The sequence below is a fragment of the Phyllobates terribilis genome, unplaced genomic scaffold (assembly GCF_046119375.1).
Source record: "Phyllobates terribilis strain yellow unplaced genomic scaffold, ASM4611937v1 Scaffold_1__5_contigs__length_1240528914, whole genome shotgun sequence".
Lineage (NCBI taxonomy): Eukaryota > Metazoa > Chordata > Amphibia > Anura > Dendrobatidae > Phyllobates > Phyllobates terribilis.
Window position 1 is genome coordinate 151753331 of NW_027362761.1, and position 19514 is coordinate 151772844.

At 47.5% G+C, this 19514-nt stretch overlaps 1 protein-coding gene across 43 annotated transcripts in view; it reads left to right on the forward strand.

The window, feature by feature from the left end:
- The window catches only part of PTPRD (protein tyrosine phosphatase receptor type D), a 2806079-nt gene that overhangs the window by 2366507 nt on the left and 420058 nt on the right, over positions 1-19514 (forward strand). For 15 of the 43 annotated variants that reach the window (XM_073668350.1, XM_073668498.1, XM_073668384.1 and 12 more), the window contains exon 1: positions 16852-17236. The exons of 2 other annotated variants lie outside the window; for them this stretch is intronic. The gene's annotated coding sequence lies outside the window, so the exon portion shown is untranslated. Of the gene's footprint in view, positions 1-16851; positions 17237-19514 lie in introns of those variants that run through there. 26 more of the 43 variants (XM_073668562.1, XM_073668586.1, XM_073668651.1 and 23 more) reach the window with 4 other exon arrangements.

Sequence of the window (19514 nt, forward strand, 5' to 3'; positions counted from 1 at the left end):
GACGATGTCATCGTATATTCTAAGACTTATGAGGACCACCTGAAACACCTGGCGGAAGTGTTCGAAGCTCTGGCAAGCTACGGCCTAAAGGTGAAACCCTCCAAGTGTCACCTCCTGAAACCAAAGGTGCAGTACCTGGGACACGTGGTGAGCGCTGACGGAGTGGCTCCCGACCCTGATAAGATCACCGCAATTAAGGAATGGCCAAGTCCCTCCAGTGTAAAGGAAGTGCAGCAGTTCCTCGGGTTGGTAGGCTACTACCGTAGGTTCATCCCCGGTTTCACCAAAAAGGCAGCTCCTATGCAGGACCTCCTGATAGGCCAGTCCCGGAAGGCCAAGAACCAGAAGCCGCCCTTCAGATGGGAGAAGTTGGAAGAAGAGTCCTTCCGCCAGCTGAAGATGGCCCTCACGGGGGATGAAATCCTGGCGTACCCGGATTACAGCCAGCCCTTTATCCTCTACACCGACGCAAGTAACATCGGGCTAGGAGCCGTGCTGTCCCAGATCCAGCAGGGGAAAGAGCGAGTAATCGCTTACGCCAGCCGAAAACTGCGACCCACCGAAAGAAACCCTGAGAATTACAGCTCATTTAAGCTAGAGTTCCTGGCAGTGGTGTGGGCAGTCACCGAACGCTTTAAGCACTACCTCGCTTCTTCCCGGTTCGTCGTGTACACGGATAACAACCCGTTGACACACCTGGACACGGCAAGACTCGGTGCCCTAGAGCAGAGATGGATGGCCCGCCTGTCCAACTACGAGTTCACCATCAAATACCGGGCAGGACGCTCCAATACCAACGCGGACGCCCTGTCCAGGATGCCAAACCTACCGGACGTAGGAGAAGATCCAGAGGGACTGGAAGAAGTCGAACTCCCCGCGTTTCACCGTCATGGGACTATCCAGTATTCCCATCGGGTAAGGAGTAAGCAAGGCGCTACGCTTAACCCCTTACCTCACTACAACTGGGCGGAAACGCAAGACAGTGACCCTGCCGTCCGGCTGGTGAAGGAGATGCTGACTCGGCCAGAGGCTCGCCTTGACCCAGACGCTCCGGAGGAAGCCAAGCAACTGTGGGCAGAAAAGAGTAGACTGTTCCTTTACAAGGGGAAGTTGTGCCGCAGGATGGTTAACTCCCGGACGCATGAACTAATCTGGCAAGTAGTGGTGCCACGACGAGACGCAGCCATGGTGATGGAGGCATACCACGATGGAGCTGGGCATTTCGGATGGAAGAAGCTGGAGTTCCTGCTGCGCGGGCGGTTCCATTGGGTAGGCATGAGGGGAACCATCGAGAGGTGGTGCAGAGACTGTGGCCCGTGCAACCTGAGGAGGAAGGACCGTGCCAGCCAGAAGACTCCCCTGCAGTCCATCGTCACCCGGCAGCCGTTGGAACTGGTAGCCTTGGATCATGTAAAACTGACCCCAAGCAGAAGTGGCTACGTCTACGCACTAACCATCGTGGATCACTACTCCCGGTTCTTGGTTGTCGTCCCCGTCAAGGACTTAACAGCTCGAACAGCAGCTAGAGCCTTCCAGCAGCATTTCTGCCGTCCACACGGGTACCCGGACCAAGTGTTGACAGACCAGGGACCTGCCTTTGAAGCGGAGGTCTTCCAAGAATTCTGCACTCTGTATGGCTGCCGGAAGATAAGGACGACACCCTATCATCCGCAAACTAATGGACTTTGTGAGAAAATGAACCAGGTGGTGATAGATCTTCTGAAAACAGTGCCCCTGGAAGAACGCAGTCTGTGGCCTGAGAGGCTGCCCGACCTAGTGGACCTATACAACCACATCCCGGTAGGTTCCACCAACTGTACCCCGGCTTACCTGATGAGGGCAAGACCTGGGAAGCTACCTGTTGACCTGGAGATGGGAGTCCTGACACCCGAGGACACTTCACCAGAAGCAGACTGGGACACAGAGAGGCAGCAGCAGTACCGGAAAGTACAGGAGAGCGTGGAGCGAAGTCTCTGTCAAGACAAGAGAAAACTTACAACCAGTGTGCTCCCGCTGTTCCCCTGGTACCCGGAGAGCAGGTCTTGAAGAGGAAAAGGCGGCTCCACAAGTTGGACGACCAGTGGGAGAAGGACCCGTACATCGTACTGCCCTCAAGCCACGACAACCCAAAGGTCTGTACCATCAGTAAAGACGGAGGGGAAACCACAACCATTGTATCCCGGGATCACCTGAAGAAGTGTCCCGAACAGCTACGGAACCCTGAAGAGGAACAAGAAGACCCTCGACCCGTAGAGGAAAGGGAAGATATGGTTAGTACTGTGCTCGGAGACTTCCCTCGGTCTTGGACTCAAGTCAATGGCGCAGTTGTGGTACCCGTACTCACCTTCCTCCAACCAGCATCCCAAGCACCTACGGAGCAACAGCTAGAGCTGGAAGAACAGCCGGTCCAGGAGGCAGAAGACCCCACACCAGCAGACCAGGAGGATCAACCCTCTGCTTATAGTGAACCTGCCATGCCTCTAGTGAGCCAAAGGGCCCGTGGACAGCTGCCCAGTTTACCCTTGACAGTTCCTACACCCTGTAGTTCGGGGCTAAACAGTCAGCTCCGTAGGTCCACTAGGGCCACTAGAGGCCAGTTACCCGCACGATGGAGGATTTGAAGTGTATAAGTTGTTTTATTTATGGTTACCTGTTTTTCTTGTTGCTTGTAAATAATTATGTGTTTCTAGTTATTTTTAGGAGTCCTTGGTGGATTTACCGGGAATCCTTGTACAATTAGTTGGAGCGTAACCCAGGATGGACTAAAAGACTGATAAGGACTCGGGGCAGGACAGACCCCTACCTGGTTACGTCTCCCTGTTTTGGTGAAATGGACACCTTTGTTTTCTTCAAAACTGCACCCGGTTGCGGACACGCCGTAACCATCTTTATGTGTTTTTCTTATTGTATTATTATTGTTTATACCTTGTTATGTTTTTTCTAAAAATATGTTTAGTCCCGGAGTACTAAAGTTCACTAGGGGGGAATGTGACACCCCAGGGGTCTGGTTGCCACAGTGATAGAGATATTACGTCTGAGAGCAGGTGGGAGGTCTCTTGGTCAGGGATCCTATGCATGCCACACCTCCTGCCCAGTCCTGGGAGGGGAAGAACTTCCCCTATATAAACCTAGGGCTGAGGCAGGGTTAGTGAGTAGAGAAGAAGTAGAGACAGAGAAAAGAAGCAAATATAGGAACAGAACATCAGGAGCTCTGTGGGAGCAGTGTTACAAGGAGTCAGGGGCTGGCAGCTGCAGAGCTCGCCCTGACTGAGAAGATTTCTTACCGGACCCGGAGTCCGAGGCTGTGGGGACTAACTCCTACCCAGCAGCAGAATCCGTCAGGCAGGGGATTCCAGGTCCTCTGGCCAAGAAACCCGAAGGCACGGTCACACGCATGGGACCAGCACCGCCGTCGTGGAGCGGAAGCTACTAGAAGGCCCCGAGTCACCGGCCATACGGGTGAGCACCACACGGTACACTGAGGGACGTGGGCTACTTATACCCGCCTCTAGCAAGGTAGCCAGAAGAGTACAGTTAGTTTGGGAGGCCTACAACTCCGCCTGGCCAGGGGAGATCCCATCTGCTCAAGGACTGACCAGGCCCCAATCGCTAGCCAGTACTCCGGGAGGGTCTATCTTTGTCACCAGTAAAGACCCTGAACTACACCGTACCGTCTCCGAGTGGTTCCTGCTACCCCCATCATCCACGTCGGCTGCCCTGAGGCCATACCCCTCCCGTTGGGGGTTATACTATCACGCTGCACAATCCTACCACCGGCCTCAGCGGTCTGCCCTGCAGCAGCAGCTCCTTAGCTGTACTCAACGGGTGGCGTAGTCGTCCAACATCTACCGCTGATACATCGCCGCTCAGTTTGACTCCCTGGGCACGGACCGGGTCACCGCCACGAGACTACAACCCTCAACAGATCCGGCTCCGGGTAAGCTCCCGCGTGCGCAACGCAGCGCGACACAGGCCCAGGGGCGCGTCACAAGCACCACACATACAGTAAAGTACTGATGCGCACAAAGGTGTGAAGCAAGTCGGCAAGACTACTCGGCGCGAGGATGTTTCTCGTCGCTGTCGCTGAGGTTCATTGCACTCTCACTTCTTATGAACCAAAGTATGTATAGTCCAAATTTCAGTAATGTCGACTGTCTCTTTTAGATGTTACAGCAATTTTTCTGGGTAAAGTAGCGAGTGAATCACCCAGTATATGGCTTCTTTATCCTTTAAAAAGGAAAAAAAAAATACAGAAAAAGGTTAACATTTTTCATAACTGACTTACTAGTCCAATTATTCATGGTGGAGGTTATTCACTGTGGAGGTTCTAATTTTACATGGTGGAGGTTATACACATTGGAGGTTATACACAGTGGAGATTATACACGGTGGAGGTTATACATGATGGAGATGATACACATGTGGTGGAGGTTATTCATGGTGGAGGTTTTACATGGTGGAGATGATAGACTGTGGATGTAATACACGGGGGAAGTTATTCACAGTGGAGATTATTTATGGTGGAAGTTATAAATGGTGGAAATAATATATGGTGGAGGTTATGTATGAAGGAGGTCATGTATGATGGAGGTTATGTACGATGGAGGTTATATATGGTGGAGGTTATATATGGTGGAGGTTCTACATGGTGGAGGTTATATACAGTGGGGAAAAAAAGTATTTTGTCAGCCACCAATTGTGCAAGTTCTCCCACTTAAAAAGATGAGAGAGGCCTATAATTGACATCATAGGTAGACCTCAACTATGAGAGACAAAATGAGAAAACAATTTCTGAAAATCACATTGTCTGATTTGCAAAGAAATTTTTTTTAAATTTTGGTGGAAAATAAGTATTTGGTCAATTACATAAGTTCATCTCAATACTTTGTTATATATCCTTTGTTGGCAATGACAGAGGTCAAACTTTTTCTGTAAGCCTTCACAAGGTTGGTACACATTGCTGCTGGTATGTTGGCTCATTCCTCCATGCAGATCTCCTCTAGAGCAGTGATGTTTTGGGGCTGTCACTGGGCAACACAGACTTTCAACTCCCTTCAAAGGTTTTCTATAGAGTTTAGATCTGGAGACTGGCTAGGCCACTCCAGGACCTTGAAATGCTTCTTACAAAGCCACTCGTTCGTTGCCCTGGCGGTGTGCTTGGGATCATTGTCATGCTGAAAGACCCAGCCATGTTTCATCTTCAATGCCCTTGCTGATGGAAGGAGGTTTGCACTCGAAATCTCACTATACAAGGCCCCATTCATTCTTTCATGTACACGGATCAGTTGTCCTGGTCCCTTGTCAGAGAAACAGCCCCAAAGCATGATGTTGCCACCCCCATGCTTTACAGTAGGTATGGTGTTCTTTGGATGCAACTCAGCATTCTTTCTCCTCCAAACACGACGAGTTGTGTTTCTACCAAACAGTTCTACTTTGGTTTCATCTGACTATATGACATCCTCCCAATACTCTTCTGGATCATCCAAATGCTCTCTAGCAAACTTCAGACGAGCCCGGACATGTAATGGCTTAAACAGGGGGACACGTCTTGCACTGCAGGATCTGAGTCCCTGGCGGCGTAGTTTGTTACAGATGGTAGCCTGTGTAACGTTGGTACCAGCTCTCTGCAGTTCATTCACTAGGTCCCCCCTTGTGGTTCTGGGATTTTTGCTCACAGGGTGAGATCTTGTGTGGAGCCCCAGATCGAGGGAGATTATCAGTGGTCTTGTATATCTTCCATTTTCTAATTATTGCTCTCACAGTTGATTTCTTCACACCAAGCTGCTTGCCTATTACAGATTTAGTCTTCCCAGCCTGGTGCAGGGCTACAATTTTGTTTCTGGTGTCCTTTGGCAGCTCTTTGGTCTTCACCCTAGTGGAGTTTGGAGTGTGACTGTTTGAGGTTGCGGACTGGTGTCTTTTATTCTGATAACAAGTTCAAACAGGTGCCAGTACTACAGATAATGAGTGGAGGACAGAGGAGCCTCTTAAAGAAGAAGTTACAGGTCTGTGAGAGCCAGAAATCTTGCTTGTTTGTAATTGACCAAATAGTTATTCTCCACCAAAATTTGAAAAAAAAAATTCTTTCCAAATCAGACAATGTGATTTTCAGGATTTGTTTTCTCATTTTGTCTCTAATAGTTGAGGTATACCTATGATGTCAATTGCAGGCCTCTCTCATCTTTTTAAGTGGGAGAACTTGCACAATTGGTGGCTGACTAAATACTTTTTTTCCCCACTGTATGGTGGAGGTTATACATGGTGGAGGTTATACAGTACATGGTGGAAGTTATATATGGTGGAGGTTATATATAGTGTAGGTTATAGATGGTGGATGTTATATATGGTGGAGGATATATATGGTGGAGGTTATATATGGTGGAGTTTATATATGGTGGAGGTTATGTATGGTGGAGGTTATGTATGGTGGAGGTTATATATGGTGGAAGTTATATATAGTGGAGGTTATAGATGGTGGAGGTTATGTATGGTGGAGGTTATGTATGGTGGAGGTTATATATGGTGGTTATGTATGGTAGAAGTTATACATGGTGGAGGCTATGTATGGTGGTCAGTGGAGGTTATGTATGGTGGTCGGTTGAGGCAATGTATTGTTGGTTGGTGGAGGTTATGTATGGTTGTCGGTGGAGGTTATGTATAGTGTTTGGTGGAGGTTATGTACGGTGGAGGATATACATGGTGGAGGTTATACATGGTGGAGGCTATGTATGGTGGTTGGTGGAGGTTATACATGGTGGAGGCTATGTATGGCGGTCGGTGGATGTTATGTATAGTGGTTGGTGGATGTTATGTATGGTGGAGGATATACATGGTGAAGGTTATGTATGGTGGAGGTTATATATCATAGAATCATGGAATGGTAGAGTTGGAAGGGACCTCCTGGGTCATCTGGTCCAACCCCCTGCTCAAAGCAGGATTCACTAAATCATCTCAGACAGATGTCTGTCCAGCCTCTGTTTGAAGACGTCCACTGAAGGGGAACTCACCACCTCTCGTGGCAGCCTGTTCCACTCATTAATCACCCTAACTGTCAAAAAGTTTTTTCTAATATCTAATCTGTGTCTCCTCCCATTTAGTTTCATCCCATTGCTTCTAGTCTTTCCTTGTGCAAATGAGAATAAAGATGATCCTTCTACAATGTGACAGCCCTTGACATATTTGTAGACAGCTATTAAGTCTCCTTTCAGTCTTCTTTTTTGCAAGCTAAACATTCCCAAATCCTGCAACCGTTCCTCATAGGACATAGTTTGCAGACCAGTCACCATTCTGGTCGCTCTTCTCTGAACTTGCTCCAGTTTGTCTATGTCTTTTTTAAAATGTGGTGCCCAAAACTGTACACAGTATTCCAGATGAGGTCTGACCAAAGAGGAGTAAAGACCGATAATGACTTCACGTGATCTAGACTGTATGCTTCTGTTAATACATCCCAGAATTGTATTTGCCTTTTTTGCTGCTGCATCACACTGTTGACTCATGTTCAGTCTATGATCTATTAGTATACCTAAGTCTTTTTTCACATGTACTGTTGCTTAGCTCTATTCCTCCCATTCTGTATATGCTTTTTTCATTTTTATTGCCCAGATGTAGTACTTTGCATTTTTCCCTGTTAAAAACCATTCTGTTGTTTGCTGCCCACTGCTCCAGTTTATTTAGGTCTTTTTGAATCCTCTCTCTCTCTTCTCTAGTATTAGCTATCCCGCCCAGCTTTGTGTCATCAGCAAATTTAATCAGTTTACCCTCAATTCCTTCATCTAAATCATTGATAAAGATGTTGAACAATACAGGTCCCAGGACGGAGCCCTGTGGTACCCCACTTGAGACATTCATCCAGCTGGATGTGAAGCCATTTACAACCACCCTTTGAGTCCGATCACTAAGCCAGTTATGAATCCACCTAACAGTTGCCTGGTCCATTGCATACTTGGTCATTTTTTCAATAAGGATGGTGTGAGATACTTTGTCAAATGCTTTGCTGAAGTCAAGATATACTATATCTACAGCATTTCCCTGATCCACCCAGTCAGTGATTCTGTCATAGAAGGAAATTAAGTTAGTCTGACATAACTTGTTAGTTACAAACCCATGCTGACTCTGGTTAATCACTTCATTCTTATCCATGTACTTACATACATGTTGTTTAATAATTTGTTCAAAGATCTTTCCTGGTATAGAAGTCAGACTCACCGGCCTATAGTTCCCTGGGTCCACCTTCTTCCCCTTTTTGAAGATAGGAACAACATTTGCTCTTCTCCAGTCTTCTGGGACTTCTCCTGTTCTCCAAGAATTTTCAAAGATTATGGAGAGTGGTTCTAAAATTTCTTCTACGATCTCCTTCAGTACTCTGGGGTGTAATTCATCTGGACCTGGAGACTTGAACTCATTTATGTTAGCTAAATATTCCCTCACAATCTTTCTGTTTACAGATAACTTGGATTCTTCTATTCCTTTAAAAGGACAGTGAAGATCAGTTGATGTTACATTTTCTTTCTGAGAGAAAACAGATGCAAAATAGGAATTAAAAAGTTCGGCCTTCTCAACATCCTATCTTACCATTTCTCCATTTTCATCCTATAAAAATCCTATAGCATCTTTGACTTTTCTTTTACTTTTGACATACCCCCAAAATCCTTTTTTATTGCTTTTGACATCTCTTGCAAGCCTTAATTCATTGTCAGCTTTAGCTAACCTGATACGTGCCCTGCAAGATCTGCAGACAGCATTATAATCTTCTTTAGATATGCCTCCCTCTTTCCATTTAATAAACATTTCTTGGTGGTTATGTATGGTAGAAGTTATACATGGTGGAGGTTATACATGGTGGAGGCTATGTATGGCGGTCGGTGGAGGTTACACATGGTGGAGGCTATGTATGGTGGTCGGTGGAGGTTATACATGGTGGAGGATATACATAGTGGAGGCTATGTATGGTGGCCGGTGGAGGTTATACATGGTGGAGGCTATGTATGGTGATCGGTGGAGGTTGTGTATGGTGGAGGATATACATGGTGGAGGTTATGTATGGTGGAGGTTATAGATGGTGGAGGCTCTACACATAGTGAAGGTTATGTATGACGGAGGTTATACATGGTGGAGGTTATACATGGTTTAGGTTATATATGGTGGTTATGTATGGTAGAAGTTAGACATGGTGGAGGCTATGTATGGTGGTTGGTGGAGGTTATACATTGTGGAGGCTATGTATGGTGGTCGGTGGAGGTTATACATGGTGGAGGCTATGCATGGTGGTTGGTGGTGGTTATACATGGTGGAGGATATGTATCGCGGTCGGTGGAGGTTATACATGGTGGAGGCTATGTATGGTGGTTGGTGGAGGTTATACATGGTGGGGGCTATGTATGGTGGTCGGTGGAGGTTATACATGGTGGAGGCTATGTATGGTGGTCGGTGGAGGTTATACATGGTGGCGGCTATGTATGGTGGTCGGTGGAGGCTATGTATACTGGTCGGTGGAAGTTATGTATAGTGGTTGGTGGAGGTTATGTATGGTGGAGGATATACATGGTGGAAGCTATGTATGGTGGCCAGTGGAAGTTATGCATGGTGGTCGGTGGAGGTTATGTATAGTGGTTGGTTATATATGGTGGAGGTTATATATGGTGGTTATGCGTGGTAGAAGTTATACATGCTGGAGGTTATGTATGGTGGTTGGTGAAGGTTATGTATGGTGGAGGTTATAGATGGTGGAGGTTATAGATGGTCGAGGCTCTGCACATAGTGAAGGTTATGTATGATGGAGGTTAAACAAGGTGGAGGTTGTACATAGTTTAGGTTATACATGGTTTAGGTTATACATGGTGGTCGGTGAAGGTTATACATGGTGGAGGCTATGTATGGTGGTCTGTGGAGGTTATACATGGTGGAGGCTATGTATGGTGGTTGGTGGTGGTTATACATGGCGGAGGCTATGTATGGTGGTTGGTGGTGGTAATACATGGAGGAGGCTATGTATGGCGGTTGGTAGAGGTTATACATGGTGGAGGCTATGTATGGTGGTTGGTGGTGGTTATACATGGTGGAGGCTATGTATGGCGGTTGGTAGAGGTTATACATGGTGGAGGCTATGTATGGTGGTCGGTGGAGGTTATACATGGTGGCGGCTATGTATGGTGGTCGGTGGAGGTTATACATGGTGGAGGCTATGCATGGTGGTCGGTGGAGGTTATACATGGTGGAGGCTATGTATGGTGGTTGGTGGAGGTTATACATGGTGGAGGCTATGTATGGTGGTCAGTGGAGGTTATACATGGTGGAGGCTATGTATTGTGGTCGGTGGAGGTTATATATGGTGGAGGCTATGTATGGCGGTCGGTGGAGGTTATATATGGTGGAGGATATGTATGGCGGTCGGTGGATGTTATACATGGTGGAGGCTATGTATGGTGGTCGGTGGAGGTTATATATGGTGGAGGCTATGTATGGTGGTCGGTGGAGGCTATATATGGTGGAGGTTATGTATGGCGGTCGGTGGAGGTTATACATGGTGGAGGCTATGTATGGTGGTTGGTGGAGGTTATATATGGTGGAGGTTATGTATGGCGGTCGGTGGAGGTTATACATGGTGGAGGCTATGTATTGTGGTCGGTGGAGGTTATATATGGTGGAGGCTATGTATGGTGGTTGGTGGAGGCTATATATGGTGGAGGTCATGTATGGCGGTCAGTGGAGGTTATACATGGTGGAGGCTATGTATGGTGGTCGGTGGAGGTTATACATGGTGGAGGCTATGTATTGTGGTCGGTGGAGGTTATATATGGTGGAGGCTATGTATGGTGGTCGGTGGAGGCTATATATGGTGGAGGTTAGGTATGGCGGTCGGTGGAGGTTATACATGGTGGAGGCTATGTATGGTGGTCGGTGGAGGTTATATATGGTGGAGGCTATGTATGGCGGTCGGTGGAGGTTATACATGGCGGAGGCTATGTATGGTGGTCGGTGGAGGTTATATATGGTGGAGGTTATATATGGTGGAGGCTATGTATGGTGGTCGGTGGAGGTTATATATGGTGGAGGTTATGTATGGCAGTCGGTGGAGGTTATACATGGTGGAGGTTATATATGGTGGTTATGTATGGTAGAGGTTATACATGGTGGAGGCTATGTATGGTGGTGGTTATACATGGTGGAGGTTATGTATGGCGGTCGGTGGAGGTTATACATGGTGGAGGCTATGTATCGTGGTCGGTGGAGGTTATATATGGTGGAGGCTATGTATGGCGGTCGGTGGAGGTTATATATGGTGGAGGCTATGTATGGTGGAGGATATACATGGTGGAAGCTATGTATGGTGGCCGGTGGAGGTTATGCATGGTGGTCGGTGGAGGTTATACATGGTGGAGGCTATATATGGCAGTCGGTGGAGGTTATACATGGTGGAGGCTATGTATGGCGGTCGGTGGAGGTTATATATGGTGGAGGCTATGTATGGCGGTCGGTGGAGGTTATAGATGGTGGAGGCTATGTATGGTGGTCGGTGGATGTTATACATGGTGGAGGTTATGTATGGTGGTCGGTGGAGGTTATATATGGTGGAGGCTATGTATGGTGGTCGGTGGAGGTTATATATGGTGGAGGCTATGTATGGTGAAGGTTATACATAGTGGAGGCTATGTATGGCGGTCGGTGGAGGTTATACATGGTGGAAGCTATGTTTGGTGGTAGGTGGAGGTTATAGATGGTGGAGGCTATGTATGGTGGTCGGTGGATGTTATATATGGTGGAGGCTATGTATGGTGGAGGTTATACATGGTGGAGGCTATGTATGGTGGTCAGTGGAGGTTATATATGGTGGAGGCTATGTATGGTGAAGGTTATACATGGTGGAGGCTATGTATGGCGGTCGGTGGAGGTTATACATGGTGGAAGCTATGTTTGGTGGTCGGTGGAGGTTATAGATGGTGGAGGCTATGTATGGTGGTCGGTGGATGTTACACATGGTGGAGGTTATGTATGGTGGTCGGTGGAGGTTATATATGGTGGAGGCTATGTATGGTGGTCGGTGGAGGTTATATATGGTGGAGGCTATGTATGATGGTCGGTGAAGGTTATACATGGTGGAGGCTATGTATGGCGGTCGGTGGAGGTTATATATGGTGGAGGCTATGTATGGCGGTCGGTGGAGGTTATTCATGGTGGAGGCTATGTATGGTGGTCGGTGGAGGTTATATATGGTGGAGGCTATGTATGGTGGAGGTCATACATGGTGGAGGCTATATATGGTGGTCAGTGGAGGTTATATATGGTGGAGGCTATGTATTGTGGTCGGTGGAGGTTATATATGGTGGAGGCTATGTATGGTGGTCGGTGGAGGCTATATATGGTGGAGGTTATGTATGGCGGTCGGTGGAGGTTATACATGGTGGAGGCTATGTATGGTGGTCGGTGGAGGTTATATATGGTGGAGGCTATGTATGGCGGTTGGTGGAGGTTATACATGGTGGAGGCTATGTATGGTGGTCGGTGGAGGTTATATATGGTGGAGGTTATATATGGTGGAGGCTATGTATGGTGGTCGGTGGAGGTTATATATGGTGGAGGTTATGTATTGCAGTCGGTGGAGGTTATACATCTTGGAGGTTATATATGGTGGTTATGTATGGTAGAGGTTATACATGGTGGAGGCTATGTATGGTGGTGGTTATACATGGTGGAGGTTATGTATGGCGGTCGGTGGAGGTTATACATGGTGGAGGCTATGTATGGTGGTCGGTGGAGGTTATATATGGTGGAGGCTATGTATGGCGGTCGGTGGTGGTTATATATGGTGGAGGCTATGTATGGTGGAGGATATACATGGTGGAAGCTATGTATGGTGGCCGGTGGAGGTTATGCATGGTGGTCGGTGGAGGTTATACATGGTGGAGGCTATATATGGCGGTCGGTGGAGGTTATACATGGTGGAAGCTATGTATGGTAGTCAGTGGAGGTTATATATGGTGGAGGCTATGTATGGTGAAGGTTATAGATGGTGGAGGCTATGTATGGCGGTCGGTGGAGGTTATACATGGTGGAAGCTATGTTTGGTGGTCGGTGGAGGTTATAGATGGTGGAGGCTATGTATGGTGGTCGGTGGATGTTATACATGGTGGAGGTTATGTATGGTGGTCGGTGGAGGTTATATATGGTGGAGGCTATGTATGGTGGTCGGTGGAGGTTATATATGGTGGAGGCTATGTATGGTGGTCGGTGAAGGTTATACATGGTGGAGGCTATGTATGGCGGTCGGTGGAGGTTATATATGGTGGAGGCTATGTATGGCGGTCGGTGGAGGTTATTCATGGTGGAGGCTATGTATGGTGGTCGGTGGAGGTTATATATGGTGGAGGCTATGTATGGTGGAGGTTATACATGGTGGAGGCTATGTATGGTGGTCAGTGGAGGTTATATATGGTGGAGGCTATGTATGGTGGTCGGTGGAGGTTATATATGGTGGAGGCTATGTATGGTGGTCGGTGGAGGGTATATATGGTGGAGGCTATGTATGGCGGTCGGTGGAGGTTATATATGGTGGAGGCTATGTATGGCGGTCGGTGGAGGTTATTCATGGTGGAGGCTATGTATGGCGGTCGGTGGAGGTTATTCATGGTGGAGGCTATGTATGGTGGTCAGTGGAGGTTATATATGGTGGAGGCTATGTATGGTGGTCGGTGAAGGTTATACATGGTGGAGGCTATGTATGGCGGTCGGTGGAGGTTATATATGGTGGAGGCTATGTATGGCGGTCGGTGGAGGTTATTCATGGTGGAGGCTATGTATGGTGGTCGGTGGAGGTTATATATGGTGGAGGTTATATATGGTGGAGGCTATGTATGGTGGAGGTTATACATGGTGGAGGCTATGTATGGTGGTCAGTGGAGGTTATATATGGTGGAGGCTATGTATGGTGGTCGGTGGAGGTTATATATGGTGGAGGCTATGTATGGTGGTCGGTGGAGGTTATATATGGTGGAGACTATGTATGGCGGTCGGTGGAGGTTATATATGGTGGAGGCTATGTATGGCGGTCGGTGGAGGTTATTCATGGTGGAGACTATGTATGGTGGTCGGTGGAGGTTATATATGGTGGAGGTTATATATGTTGGAGGCTATGTATGGTGGAGGTTATACATGGTGGAGGCTATGTATGGTGGTCAGTGGAGGTTATATATGGTGGAGGCTATGTATGGTTGTCGGTGGAGGTTATATATGGTGGAGGCTATGTATGGTGGTCGGTGGAGGTTATATATGGTGGAGACTATGTATGGCGGTCGGTGGAGGTTATATATGGTGGAGGCTATGTATGGCGGTCGGTGGAGGTTATTCATGGTGGAGGCTATGTATGGTGGTCGGTGGAGGTTATATATGGTGTAGGCTATGTATGGTGGAGGTTATACATGGTGGAGGCTATGTATGGTGGTCAGTGGAGGTTATATATGGTGGAGGCTATGTATGGTGGTCGGTGGAGGTTATATATGGTGGAGGCTATGTATGGTGGTCGGTGGAGGTTATATATGGTGGAGGCTATGTATGGTGGTCGATGGAGGTTATACATGGTGGAGGCTATGTATGGTGGTCGGTGGAGGTTATACATGGTGGAGGCTATGTATGGTGGTCGGTGGAGGTTACATATGGTGGAGGCTATGTATGGTGGTCGGTGGAGGCTATATATGGTGGAGGCTATGTATGGTGGTCGGTGGAGGTTATACATGGTGGAGGCTATGTATGGTGGTCGGTGGAGGTTATATATGGTGGAGGCCATGTATGGTGGTCGGTGGAGGTTATACATGGTGGAGGCTATGTATGGCAGTCGGTGGAGGTTATATATGGTGGAGGCTATGTATGGTGGTCGGTGGAGGTTATACATGGTGGAGGCTATGTATGGTGGTCGGTGGAGGTTATATATGGTGGAGGCTATGTATGGTGGTCAGTGTAGGTTATATAGTGGAGGCTATGTACGGCGGTCGGTGGAGGTTATATATGGTGGAGGCTATGTATGGTGGTCGGTGGAGGTTATAGATGGTGGAGGCTATGTATGGTGGTCGGTGGAGGTTATAGATGGTGGAGGCTATGTATGGTGGTCGGTGGAGGTTATATATGGTGGAAGCTATGTATGGTGGTCGGTGGAGGTTATAGATGGTGGAGGCTATGTATGGTGGTCGGTGGAGGTTATACATGGTGGAGGCTATGTATGGTGGTCGGTGGAGGTTATATATGGTGGAGGCTATGTATGGTGGTCGGTGGAGGTTATAGATGGTGGAGGCTATGTATGGTGGTCGGTGGAGGTTATAGATGGTGGAGGCTATGTATGGTGGTCGGTGGAAGTTATACATGGTGGAGGTTATGTATGGTGGTCGGTGGAGGTTATATATGGTGGAGGCTATGTATGGTGGTCGGTGGAGGTTATAGATGGTGGAGGCTATGTATGGTGGTCGGTGGAGGTTATAGATGGTGGAGGCTATGTATGGTGGTCGGTGGAGGTTATAGATGGTGGAGGCTATGTATGGTGGTCGGTGGATGTTATACATAGTGGAGGTTATGTATGGTGGTCGGTGGAGGTTATATATGGTGGAGGCTATGTATGGTGGTCGGTGGAGGTTATAGATGGTGGAGGCTATGTATGGTGGTCGGTGGAGGTTATAGATGGTGGAGGCTATGTATAGTGGTCGGTGGAGGTTATAGATGGTGGAGGCTATGTATGGTGGTCGGTGGAGGTTATAGATGGTGGAGGCTATGTATGGTGGTCGGTGGAGGTTATAGATGGTGGAGGCTATGTATGGTGGTCAGTGTAGGTTATATAGTGGAGGCTATGTATGGTGGTTGGTGGAGGTTATAGATGGTGGAGGCTATGTATGGTGGTCGGTGGAGGTTATAGATGGTGGAGGCTATGTATGGTGGTCAGTGTAGGTTATATAGTGGAGGCTATGTATGGTGGTTGGTGGAGGTTATAGATGGTGGAGGCTATGTATGGTGGTCGGTGGAGGTTATAGATGGTGGAGGCTATGTATGGTGGTCGGTGGAGGTTATAGATGGTGGAGGCTATGTATGGTGGTCGGTGGAGGTTATAGATGGTGGAGGCTATGTATGGTGGTCGGTGGAGGTTATAGATGGTGGAGGCTATGTATGGTGGTCGGTGGAGGTTATAGATGGTGGAGGCTATGTATAGTGGTCGGTGGAGGTTATAGATGGTGGAGGCTATGTATGGTGGTCGGTGGAGGTTATAGATGGTGGAGGCTATGTATGGTGGTCAGTGTAGGTTATATAGTGGAGGCTATGTATGGTGGTTGGTGGAGGTTATAGATGGTGGAGGCTATGTATGGTGGTCGGTGGAGGTTATAGATGGTGGAGGCTATGTATGGTGGTCGGTGGAGGTCATAGATGGTGGAGGATATGCATGGTGGTTGGTGGAGGTTATAGATGGTGGAGGCTATGTATGGTGGTCGGTGGAGGTTATAGATGGTGGAGGCTATGTATGGTGGTCGGTGGAGGTTATAGATGGTGGAGGTTTGGAGCCTCCTTGTTTCTTCTCAGTGAGGACCAGGGAATGCCTCAGTACTTATACTAGCAGTAAGCAGAGGACAGCCATGTGTAAGTGGATGAATAATGAGCAGAGCAGGGGAGCCCACAGTGAAGAGGTATGTGAGGCAGGAATGTGTGGGGAACATGGAGAAGAAGTGAGGGAGGATGAGAGGAATGTGTAACATGAGTGAGTAGAGGGAATGTGGAGGAGGCGCCGGCTCCTTCCCTGCTAGTGGCGCCTCCTGCCAGTGACCGGCTGCTCCCCGCCGCTGATTGGTCCCGCCGCTGTCTGTCCTGAGGGCGGGCGGGCTCGGGGCTGCCCGGTGTCTGGCAGAGGCTGTGCTGCCTTCCAGTGTGTGTGTGTGTGCACGCCCCTGAGACACAGCTTCAGCAGCAGCAGGGAGACACAGGCTGGCAGCATGGGCACTGCTCCCTAACAGCCGGGCGGAAGAACACCATGCCTGAGTGCAGCCTGCCTGTGAGCCTGATCACATAAGCGGATAAGAGCCGCCTGGATTACTACTTGTGCTGAGGACTAGTGCCTGGCCGGGAGTTGGGATGAGCTTCTAGCAGGGATGCTGCTCGCACAGGGGGGCTGCCGTGTGTAGCTGCCGGTATACATGTGCTGGAGCCGCCTGCTGCACACAGCCAGCAGCTGGATTACATCCACAGGAGAGGAGCCTGATGTGCACAGCAGGAGCAGGTATTGTCCTCCTAGCACTGAGATGGGAGGGTAGGACGAGTTCATGGCAGATGGCACGCCTCCTGCACTACCTGGGCTCTGATCAATACCCCGAGCTCTGCCCTCTACACTGGCACTGAGTGCTGCCAGCTGGGCGAGCTGCTCACCAGCCCTGATAGAGCCAGCACGGCCCATCAATGCGTGAGGGAAAGTGAGCTGGAGTGGTGGAGAACTTCTCAGGAGCTGGAGAGCACCTGGCCATGCAGAGGGTGGCAGGACCATGCCATGGGTGGGACCCCAGAAGAATTGTGGAAGGGGTGCTGACTGTGCCAGGCTGACTACTGAGGGAAATGTGACAATTGTTATTCATCTATCTCTATCTATCCATATAACTATCTATCATTATCATCTATCTATCTATCTATCTATCATCTATCTACCTACATATCTATCTATCCATCTATCTATCCATCTATCTATCTATCTATCTATCTATCTATCTATCTATCCATATCTATCTACCCATCCATCATCTATCTGAAGTATCTAGCTATCAATCTGACTATCTATTGACCTATTATCTATTTATCTATCTATCTATTTATCTATCTATCTATCTATCTATCTATCTATATCTATCCATATATCTATCTATCTATGATCTATCCATCCATCATTTATCTTTTTGATCTTGTAGCTATTTTTCTACCTTATCTATAGATCTACTCTTTCTCTTCCTTCCTTTTTGTTTTTCTTGCCAGGGCTCCTTACTTTCCCAGCATCTCCCATGTGTGAGTGCAGTCTGATATGTAGTAGTGTCTGCAGCATGTAGCAGAGCTGTGAGAGTTGCCCTCAGCTAGTAATAGCCTTCCCCCATTGCTATTCTAGCCATTGGTGTGCTGTGCTTATAGATGTCAATGAAGAAGTTGGAGATTTTAAGATTTTATCTTATCAGGCTGAAGGTCCAGCTGTCCTGTCTGGGTTGTCACGCACTGATATCATGCCCCAGACCCAGAGACACTATGAAGCCTGGCACACTCCTAATGCACTTACTGCATCTTTGTGGTAAACTTTTAAGTGTTGGCAGCTAGTCTTGCATTCTGTATCATTGAAATATATATATATATATATATATTCATTTATATGAATATACATTCATACATACACACTCTCACACACACTCTTCTACCTGCACACATACATTCTGTCACTCATACATTTACATGAATAACACACATCTATACACAGACACACATATTATACCGACACACCTATACATAAGCACCCACCTACTTACATATGTAAACATTCATATACAGTTATATGAATACCCACTGCCCTATACATAAGCTCACCTACACACACACTATTATCTACACCTACACATTCACCTACATCTAAACATACACACATACCTGCACACGCTTGCATACACACACTCATATGCTTGAATTTTTATATACAGATATAAAGTACATATATATTTATACCTACACATTGATCTCACATCATCTACATACACATGATGCTGTATGTATGAATAAAACACATCATATCCCTGCCATTTGCTTACCTGCCCATTATTCCCAAAGGATATAATTTTTAATATAAAAGTTGTCAGATTATGTCATTAGCTCCTATGAAACGTGGCTGATTGTTTTTGGGCTTTGTTCCTTTGTTGCCAGGCCTGGTACAGCACACCAGCACAGCTATGGTCCCATGTGTGTATGTGCTTCTATCGCTGTCTCGTGTTTGTTGTGAACACGTCATTGTTACATTTCTTACATGTTATAGTCTCATAAATCCACCAAACAGCAAGGTCATTTATTTCTAAAAGAATGTATTGTGTGCTGCGTCTCCTGCAGACTGCCGAGCTTGTGGCACATGGGCCTCCTAGGTTTTATTATGGTGACATCCCATGTCATATATGAGAAGTTGGGAAGTTTCTTCCCTATCCTCCAGCGGATCCCAGTAGAAAGCCTAGCCCAGCCTGTGTTACATTAGTACAGAAGAGGTTACAGCAGATCATGATTGACTGAACAAGATCAATCACTTAGTTTATTCCCTCTTGCCTATTTGGTACAAATAGCAACAAAGGAGAAAAGGTAACAAGTCTCCCTCTCCCTCCGCATACAAATTGTATGGACTCGCTTTACAACAGCAAGTGGTTTTGTGACACTCTGCTTGGATTTTTTATCCCATGGGAGCTGCCATTATTGTATTTTTAAAGTGTGAAATTGACAGGTTGGGCAGTTTCATAAATTCAGCTGTCATCTTGTGCCCAGTTAAAATAGCTAAG